The sequence below is a fragment of the Perissodus microlepis genome, chromosome 2 (genome assembly GCF_051167445.1).
Source record: "Perissodus microlepis isolate ML-2025 ecotype Zambia chromosome 2, ASM5116744v1, whole genome shotgun sequence".
Lineage (NCBI taxonomy): Eukaryota > Metazoa > Chordata > Actinopteri > Cichliformes > Cichlidae > Perissodus > Perissodus microlepis.
In genome coordinates, this window is record NC_140462.1 from 30,468,805 (window position 1) to 30,478,841 (window position 10,037).

Below are 10,037 nucleotides of genomic sequence, written 5' to 3' on the forward strand. Positions count from 1 at the left end.
TGAACATTATGATATAGCCCAGCCCTATTACCAGCAAGCAAGCATTTATTTCCAAGAAGATTACATTCTTAAAAAAAAAAAATGGAACAGCCAATAAATAAATGGAATCCCAACACATAGTCTTGTGTTCATCGAGATGTTTTATAGGCAAAATCATTTGGTTTGTTATCTTTTCCAAGTTCCTTGCAAAATACTACACGTAAAACCAAGAAGGAAAGACAGAAAACAATCCTTATCACTTTCCAAAAAGGGGAATAGTAGCATGTAGCGTAGACGGCAGGCAGACAGCAGACAGACTCAGTGATCCACCAATATGACATTCTTTTGTGTAAAGCTTTTGTATGTGGAGGAAGGCTACAGCCTTGAACCAAGGCTACAAAAGAAAAAGTGGGATGAGCTATAATACAGCTGTCATGAGAAAAATAAGAAAAATTCTGATGCCTTTAACTGTCTCAGATAGAGAGTTTCACTGCACATATACATCAAAGACCATCTATCTATCTATCTGTCTATCTATGACATAGCAGTGGAATAATGAAAAAACATGCTTCATAGCTGCTCTCCTCATCATGGCTATTCATTTTAGATTTTTATTTCACAACATTTTAAAAAGCAGTTACACCTTTAAGTCAAAAGATTAGTCAACTTAAGTTGAGCAAATACTTTATAATGTTGTTATTTTCTGTGCATGTTATGTAGCTGAATAAAAGCAGGTGCATCCTTGACAATATTTCTATATTAAAGTGATTGCAATAACAGCCACAAGATTAGTTGTATGCAGATGTCTTAACACCCCTGAGCTAATATCTGTCATAGTGATGGGTTTCTGTTTAGTAACAAGCTGTGTTGCTTGTTTAATTTCTTCTGCTTAGTCTTTGGTTGCATTATCTGTAGCTTTCTGGCAGTTTTTCAACCTTGCCCTTTTTCTTGTGCTTTTTCTGAATGCCTTTCTTTGGATTAAAGGCTAGATTTTTGACTGGTGCCCCATGGGAAAAAGTACAGCAATGATATGTGCAAAAGTTTGGGCGCAGATATATTACAGCTTACCTACTGGTTATTTTTCACCCACTCTTCCTTGCAGATCATTTCACTTCTGAGATATTTTTAGGCTTTCCTTGCACACACAGAATACTCTGTCAGTATTCCTCTTTAGCTTGCATTTCCTGAAGTAATAGTGGTTAGTGAGGTTTTCTTTGGATCATTGGCCTGTTGTAGATGCCAACCTTAGTTTACTGATTGATTGCATGAGATTTGGATATAGAAACAAATATTAATTAAATCCAGTCCATTCTTCCATTTACTCTGTTTCCTGTGCAAGATGTTATTTTCATAAACTGCTGCTGCCTTTCTTCTTCTTCCTTGAAACACTTCTTTGATGATTTTGGCCAGTGGTATGTCCACAACATCTGCTTCCAAAATGACTCTGGGCAGCACACACATGAGGACCCCTGCATCTAATCTAGAGTGGGTCAGTTTCTGCCAGGACATAGCAGATGATTTTCAGATATTTCAGATACACTGGATGTGGAATTATTGTAGGAAATATCCAGAGTAGCCCAGCATTTCATGAGTTCAGTTATTGGGGGGGCATCTTCAACAGGAGCTGGAGTTTTCCTGCCACTTCGATATTCTTAAAAAAGCACTCCCTCTGAGGTTATTAAATACCAGCAGTATCATACAACAGCAACAGCTGAACATCTCCAAAGTGAATGTGTGGATTGAAAGATCTATTCTGATCAGATTGACAAAATACAAGCATTCTGCATAACATAATAGTGAAACTTCCTGGTGTGGCTAAAGATGAGGCCCATGTGTTCTTCCACACCTGACAGTGCAACACAGCTCCACTCACCCAGTGGTGAAGCAATGGGATGAACAGTGTCCTTAGAATTTAGGCTAAACTGGGGCGTCTCACTCATCATCTAAACCTAATTTAATTTTTTGCACATTTTTTGCACATTGCTTCCAAAAGCACAGGCAACATCATGTTATGTATCTTTGTATTTTTTCACTTATAATGTAAAAACTGTAATGTTTTATATGAATTTCATGTTTTGATGAGTTGATTGTTAAAAATAAGTATATTGTTTAGTTTTCTAAAAATGATAAGCAAATTGTATTTAAACCTACATGTTTATATTTGTAAGCACACAAAAAATATCTCCAGCATTGCTTATTTTTTTGTGAGTAATCTCCTCATTGGTTAGTTTCAGTTTGTCTACTTAAAGAAATGTTATATAGCCTGTTGGTCTTTCTTCTGGGTGAAAACAATGTGAGTTTTACATCCTATGGGTCTACCTGGGTGAAAAGCAAGAAAGAAACAGCATGCTGTTATAAAATCCTTATACAGGGCATTTGAATACATTATTGGTTAAGAATAGAATAGCCTTTTATTGTCATTGTACAACGAAACTGTGGCTGCTTCACACCAACTGTGCATGGTATAAAAATATAAAAACAAAAATAAATAAATAATAAAACGAAATGTAACAGTGAAAAATACTCTACAAAAAGTATGTATCTAATTGATATTTTTAAGTATTCAAAGATAAATATGAAATGAACAAATGATACAAGAGCAAGCTTTAGATTTAATATTTGAGGCTGGCTGACTGACTATGGTATAGTCTGCAAAAGACAGCTGTCAGTCTCTGCTATGCTCACTGAGAAGCATGAAAGGCATTCGTGATTGTGTCTTCAGTATAGTTTCTTCCTTGTTAGTCAGCAGTAAATATTCAAACAAAGCAGTGTCAGTGGAGATACAAACCTTGACTCATCAGTCTTCTTAAATAAATTTAAACTTTACCATGACTGCAGGATATTTGCAAACCTATGGGTAAACCTTCATATTTAAACGTTAGCTCACCATTAGTCCGCTACGTGTGTTAGCTTTTCCATTCTGTCAAAGAGAAGGTGACCTTTTAGCAGGCAGATACTGAAAGACAGCCAACAAATGAAGATGCCCCACACAAAGGTCATGTTCTTCTTTAAAAAGGACATCAGAGAAAAACATCTGAAAGCAGTCATGAAGAAAGTGGTTGGGGACTGAGTAAAAACAGTTTTCTTTGGCAAATTGGCTACACAAGGGTTATAAGTATTATTTAGGGCTGAATGCCAGACAGATGCTGACAAAAAAATTGTGGTGATGTATGAGGTTTTTTTTCTTTTGTTTTTCTGAAGGATGGGACTATGTGTCTGTGTTCGAATGAGTCGATGTGCAATCTTGATGTAATTTATTCTGACAAGTGACAATGACGCTTTACTACTCCAAGAGCCCACAACACTGGATGAATAATACATTTTGAATGGGTGATATGGGAGTTTGTGCAAGATTAACACTAGTCTTCTGACCATGTTTAAAATCACTTAAATAGATGTGCAGTTTGGAAGGTACAATCTTGTTTTATCTAAAGGTTTTGATTGTGCATCCAGCCTATAAAGGAGTGGAGGGGGGTCTCTCATATACAGCCATCATCTTGAACTGGATAGACTGTGAGTGACAAGGGTGTATCCTCTTAGCACAGACAGAAAGTGAAGGTCTTCACACCAAACTTAGCTTTTGACCGTGGGGGCTGCAGAGAGCAAGGACTGTCATGTTTGATTTAGATTTGCTTGACCCAGGTAGGCTTTGCTTTTGACATACTGCATAAATATAGAGAGGTATCTTACATGTAGGGGAATATGGGAATATGCAATCCTTCTAAACTCAATGTATTTGAGACAAATCTATCAATATCAAATTCCAATTTTATTTATAAAGCACTTTAAAATACCCAGCACAGGAACAAAGTGCTGTACAGAAAATAAGTTAAAACAATAGAATAACAGAAAACAGCAAAATAAATAAATAAAACACATAAAACATAAAATTAAAACAGCCCTATATTAAAACAAAAACAAGATAAAACAGCATCGAATCACCTAAAAACAACTAAAATAAAAATAAAAACCAACATCTCACGTGGTGTCAAAGGCCAGGGTAAAGAGGTGGGTTTTCAAGAGTGACTTAAAAACAGATAAAGAACTGGGGAGCTATGGGTACACATAGCTCCACAGAAAAGCGAAAAAAGATGCTGTGCTGATCCTATTTATAATAGTATTTGGGCTACTATCTGTTATACTATGCCTATATAATACACTGCACAAAAAATCATGCTTTTTGAAAGGCTGAACAGAAAACTGCTTGCATTCTGGCTCCATTTTGGCTGAGACTGTCCACAGCTGCATTGTGAATTCCTGCCAAGATCATCCTGTATGGATCTGCCTTTAAACATGTTTGTTAGTGTTGTGTGCTCAGCATCTGCAGTAAGTGCTGAAGTTCTCGACTGACCTTGCCCTAGTTTTGCATGAAATCTGTGGTCTCTCCTTGCACCTCATACAACACCAGACTGACCTCTTTCAGGCTGTCAGTCCAATGAGGCCTCATTAAAATGGCTTGTGTGGAGAGGCTAGATGCAAAGCACCCACCTTTTTTTTCTCATTGTCTGAAAATCAAAACATGTAATCAGACCTGGACTCTACCATAACATTTAGTCAATCAGCCTCAAAAAGAAGTAATTGATAAGCTTTAATTCAAGATTCACATAATTCTGCACTTAAATGCTTTTATGATTGTATGTAATTTAATCACTATAATAACCCTCTAGAAGAATCTACATGCACTGTGTTTTCTGCCACTGGCAGCAGTGGCAGTGGCATCACTGCAGTGCAAAGTCATAGAGTGAGCTTTGACTGCATAGGTACATTGATATGATTGTGATGAAGCTATATTAGTGATGTAGTGAAGTTTCCTTGTATAGTTGATGATCTTATTGTAGATGCTCTGTTTGTAATGCTAACTTTTAAGTTATTCATATGTTATGTTGCCCTTGTCAAAGGAGCTAGTGTTGCAATTCACAACAGCACCACAGTTGTTTATACAAGCTGTTTTGTGTGCGACAACTGTATCGCCTAGTTAATGTCTTATCAGTCTAATGTTAACTGACAAGCCATGTTACCTTAGCCTAAGTTTCTTTTTTCCCCTCAGTTAGGTTGTGCTACTGCATAGGCCTGCGAGTCACTATGAGACCAAATCAAACCCTTCTGACTTTGTTATGAGAAACAAAGAATTTTCTGTTAATGTTCTTGATTCATCTTTGGATCAAGCAAATATCTTGCTCCCCTGTGTGTACTCATTTTGAAAGACGTGTGTGTGTGTGTGTGTGTGTGTGTGTGTGTGTGTGTGTGTGTGTGTGTGTGTATTTTAAATTAAATTTGCAGTAAAGCATCTCAGAACTTGTCACATGTTTTCCAATTTCTGAGAAGGTGTTAAAGTTGAAGTGTTAAAAACGTTTAGAGTAGAAAGTTTTCCGTTACTTAGGACTGTCTGAGTGTTACAGTTGTATTTTGAATAATGCCACCAATTAGGATAAGAAGTATTTTTGTATTCACACTTATCCAGACAATGGAGTTAATCAGAGGTACCTAATACAATTTTATACACTTTGTTTTTTTGTACCACTTTAAAATTATGCAGAGAGAATAAACTAAACATGTTCATTCCTAAACCTAAAGTCATACTGACCATATCCTACAAGATAACAGCTTTCGGAAACATGTCAGCTGGGTACATATAATACCACACTTATATAAAATTTGAGGCCCTTAATCTTGTCGTATTACTGTGTATCAAGCTACATTAAGTGATTTCATATTCCCATATGGAAAAGATATATATAAATCTTATAAAGTTTGTATCTGTCTTGTGCGAAACTTGTATGAAAAGCATACAAGAGTGAACGCAAATATAAGATCCCTAGAAAAATTATATAAATGAAACTTGTATGTTTTGGATACTTAATAAAACAATATATGAAAGTGGCCACTTTCATGAGTAAATCATATAAGCCTTATATGATTCACTATATGAAGTAGGCCACATCTGATGCAAGTCTTTTATAAGTTTTTTCTATTTCTTTTCCATATGGGTTTGCTTCATCACAAAGCTTGTCTCAATGGAATTTGCAGTCAACAAACTCAGCCAGTAAATAATGAGCAATCACATTACAAAATGATGCAATAAAGCAACATAAAATGTACAACAAATGAACTGAAGTGAACTTAAAGATCATATGGTGTAGAATAAAAAAAAGTTGCTGAGAAGAAGATGTAGAGATCACACATTCAGAAAACCCCCCATCTACCTAAAGTGCCCCAAATCACCAAACGACAATGAAGGGAAGTACAGAAAGATTTGTATGAAAATACCAATTTTATTCTTAGGATTTAGATATTTTTAGAATTTTAGGAGTATTAAGCATGAAAGGATGTTGCAAATCATAAAATAACTATAATATGGTATCTACGGGGATTTCATCAAGTTGTCAAAATATGAGTGCTCATTTTATTTTGCTATGGTCTGAGATTTCTGGCTTTCAAAGGCATCATCTTTAAAAGCATGAAATTACAGTCACTGGCACTTTTTGCAAACACATCTGTACCAACTGTGGGCACAGCTCAATCTGAATGTGTCTTTTGAAAACTACAGTCCAGAAGGTATTGTTGAGAACAACTAGACGTGTTTTAAATTCATACACGTAAGTGCAAAGAATCCAAAGTTGGTATCAGTAACAAAACTTTTCAATATCAAAGGTGTGCCACATAATCCCCACTTTCATGCCCCACTCTCCAAGTCTGTTCCAATCCATTTCCCCAAGTTTAGAAATAAGCTCATATCATTGGAGACAATGATTGGCTGCATCCTATGTTTGTTTGTTGTTTGCTTTGACCAGAGAGACAGTTCTTTCAGTACCTTTGATGTGAAGACCGTATGATTTGAAATGGGAGCATAGGCACTAGCGAATGTCCCCAATGACTTATCCCTGCTTCATTGTTATTGGAGGCTCATCCTATCAAACAGTAGGAAACAAAATCATAATTAAGGACATTTGTAGAGGGGATTCAACTTTTATTACAGCACAAGCCAGCATAAAGCCCCCAAGCTTGGTACATGTTCAGCCAACAATGTCATAAAGCACAATATGGCTGCTGTAAGGTCCGGAGTGACAAGACCAAATGACTCTCTTGCCAGAGATAATCAGCTTTGTATGTCATGTTGACATGAACAGAGTGTTAAGGCATATTGCACTTTGATGCTGGCAGCACTGGCACAAAGCTGATTTTGGAAAATGCAATAGAACACAAAGGGAGACATTCCCGCAGTGCCTAACTGGCAACTGCATTAAACAACAATTCTCAGGCATAAACTGGTTAGAAGATGCTTGGTGCATTAAGACTTAAACGATCGAGGCCATTAATGTCCATCCATTCAAGATATTCTGCCCTCTGATCATTACTCTTAAAGACAAACTGCTGTCATGGCTATAAAGACAGAAGAAGTACATATGAGCACAGAGACATAAGAAGTACATATGTACTCCTTCACAGCAGTCACAAACTGAATAGAAGCCAAAGTTTAACACCCAGGTTTCAGTTGTTCTCAACATAAGCCATGAGTAATATGAGGTATTTAGTGAATTTCTTCTTTGTAAGGAGCAAAAAACACAATGGAAAGATGCAGGCAATGGAGTACAACAAGAAAGGAAATCACATGCAGCAAAGGTTTTGAGACTGACTTTCATCCACCTTGTCATGAGCACATTATGTAGTACACTACCAGGCCTACAGAGCCACAGGAGTCCCAGCAGGGTTTGTAAATTGTTTTGGTGGCAATGATAATGAGAAAGAAATCTTAGCATCTTCAGTGGTTTTAAGACAAATGACAAAGCCAACTCACATAGCACTAGTGGCTAATCTATTCCACCCACGGACTGGTGAGGAATGTATTATACAACCTCTAGCTGACGCTTTGGGTTCAAAGCAGAGTTAGCAGAATTTCCAAAACTGCATGTGAGCTACCCCAACCTTTACTCTCTCACTCTCACCTCTCACACAGACGTGTGTTTGTTTTTTCATATAATGTATGTATATATATATATATATATATATATATATATATATGTATGTATATATGTATATATATGTATGTATATATGTATATATATGTATGTATATATATGTATGTATATATGTATGTATGTATATATATGTATATATGTGTATATATATGTATATATATGTGTATATGTGTATACATATGTATATATATGTGTATATGTGTATACATATGTATATATATATAAAAAAACACCCATCTCACCCCTGCGGGCGGTTTATCCTTCAAGCTCGGGTCCTCTACCAGAGGCCTGGGAGCTTGAGGGTCCTGCGCAGTATGTTAGCTGTTCCTAGGACTGCGCTCTTCTGGACAGAGATCTCCGATGTTGTTCCCGGGATCTGCTGGAGCCACTCGCCTAGCTTGGGAGTCACCGCACCTAGTGCTCCGATTACCACGGGGACCACCGTCACCTTCACCCTCCACATCCTCTCGAGCTCTTCTCTGAGCCCTTGGTATTTCTCCAGCTTCTCGTGTTCCTTCTTCCTGATATTGCTGTCATTCGGAACCGCTACATCGATCACTACGGCCGTCTTCTTCTGTTTGTCTACCACCACTATGTCCGGTTGGTTAGCCACCACCATTTTGTCCGTCTGTATCTGGAAGTCCCACAGGATCTTAGCTCGGTCATTCTCCACCACCCTTGGGGGCATCTCCCATTTTGACCTCGGGACTTCCAGGTTATACTCGGCACAGATGTTCCTGTACACTATGCCGGCCACTTGGTTATGGCGTTCCATGTATGCCTTGCCTGCTAGCATCTTGCACCCTGCTGTTATGTGCTGGATTGTCTCTGGAGCATCTTTACACAGCCTGCACCTGGGGTCTTGCCTGGTGTGATAGACCCCAGCCTCTATGGATCTTGTACTCAGAGCTTGTTCTTGTGCTGCCATGATTAGTAGGATTTCTGGATGTCAGCCACCTCCTCTATCTGCCGGTGGTACATACCGTGCAGGGCCCTGTCCTTCCATGATGGTTCCTCGTCTCCCTCCTCTTTCTTGGGTTTCTGCTGCCTGAGGTATTCACTGAGCACTCGGTCAGTTGGGGCCATCTTCCCAATGTATTCTTGGATGTTCGTTGTCTCATCCTGGACTGTGGTGCTGACACTCACCAGTCCCCGGCCCCCTTCCTTCCGCTTAGCGTACAGCCTCAGGGTGCTGGACTTGGGGTGAAACCCTCCATGCATGGTAAGGAGCTTTCTTGTCTTTATGTCAGTGGCTTCTATCTCCTCCTTTGGCCAGCCTATTACCCCAGCAGGGTACCTGATCACGGGCAGGGCGTAGGTGTTGATGGCCCGGATCTTGTTCTTACCGTTCAGCTGACTCCTCAGGACTTGCCTGACCCTCTGCAGGTACTTGGTGGTTGCAGCCTTTCTAGCGGCCTCTTCATGGTTCCCATTCGCCTGCGGGATCCCCAGGTACTTGTAACTGTCCTCTATGTCTGCAATGTTGCCTTCTGGTAGTTCAATCCCCTCAGTTCTGACTACCTTCCCTCTCTTCGTTACCATTCGACTACACTTCTCCAGTCCGAACGACATTCCAATGTCATTGCTGTATAGCCTGGTAGTGTGGATCAGTGAATCGATGTCTCGTTCACTCTTGGCATACAGCTTGATGTCATCCATGTACAGGAGGTGGCTGACAACTGCTCCGTTCCGTAGTCGGTATCCGTAGCCAGTCTTGTTAATGATCTCACTGAGGGGGTTCAGGCCTATGCAGAACAGCAGTGGGGACAGAGCATCTCCTTGATGGTGACTTGTGCTATGGGCTTGGAGTTGGCCTCTAGTGTTGTACGCCACATCCCCATTGAGTTCCTGATGAAGGCTCTTAGGGTCCTGTTGATCTTGTACAATTCTAAGCATTCCAGGATCCAGCTGTGGGGCATTGAGTCATAGGCCTTCTTGTAATCAATCCAGGCAGTGCACAGGTTGGTCAGTCTGGTCTTGCAGTCTCGGCTGACTGTTCTGTCTACCAGTAGCTGGTGTTTTGCACCTCTGGTATTCTTGCCAATCCCTTTCTGTGCCCCACTCATGTATTGACCCATGTGC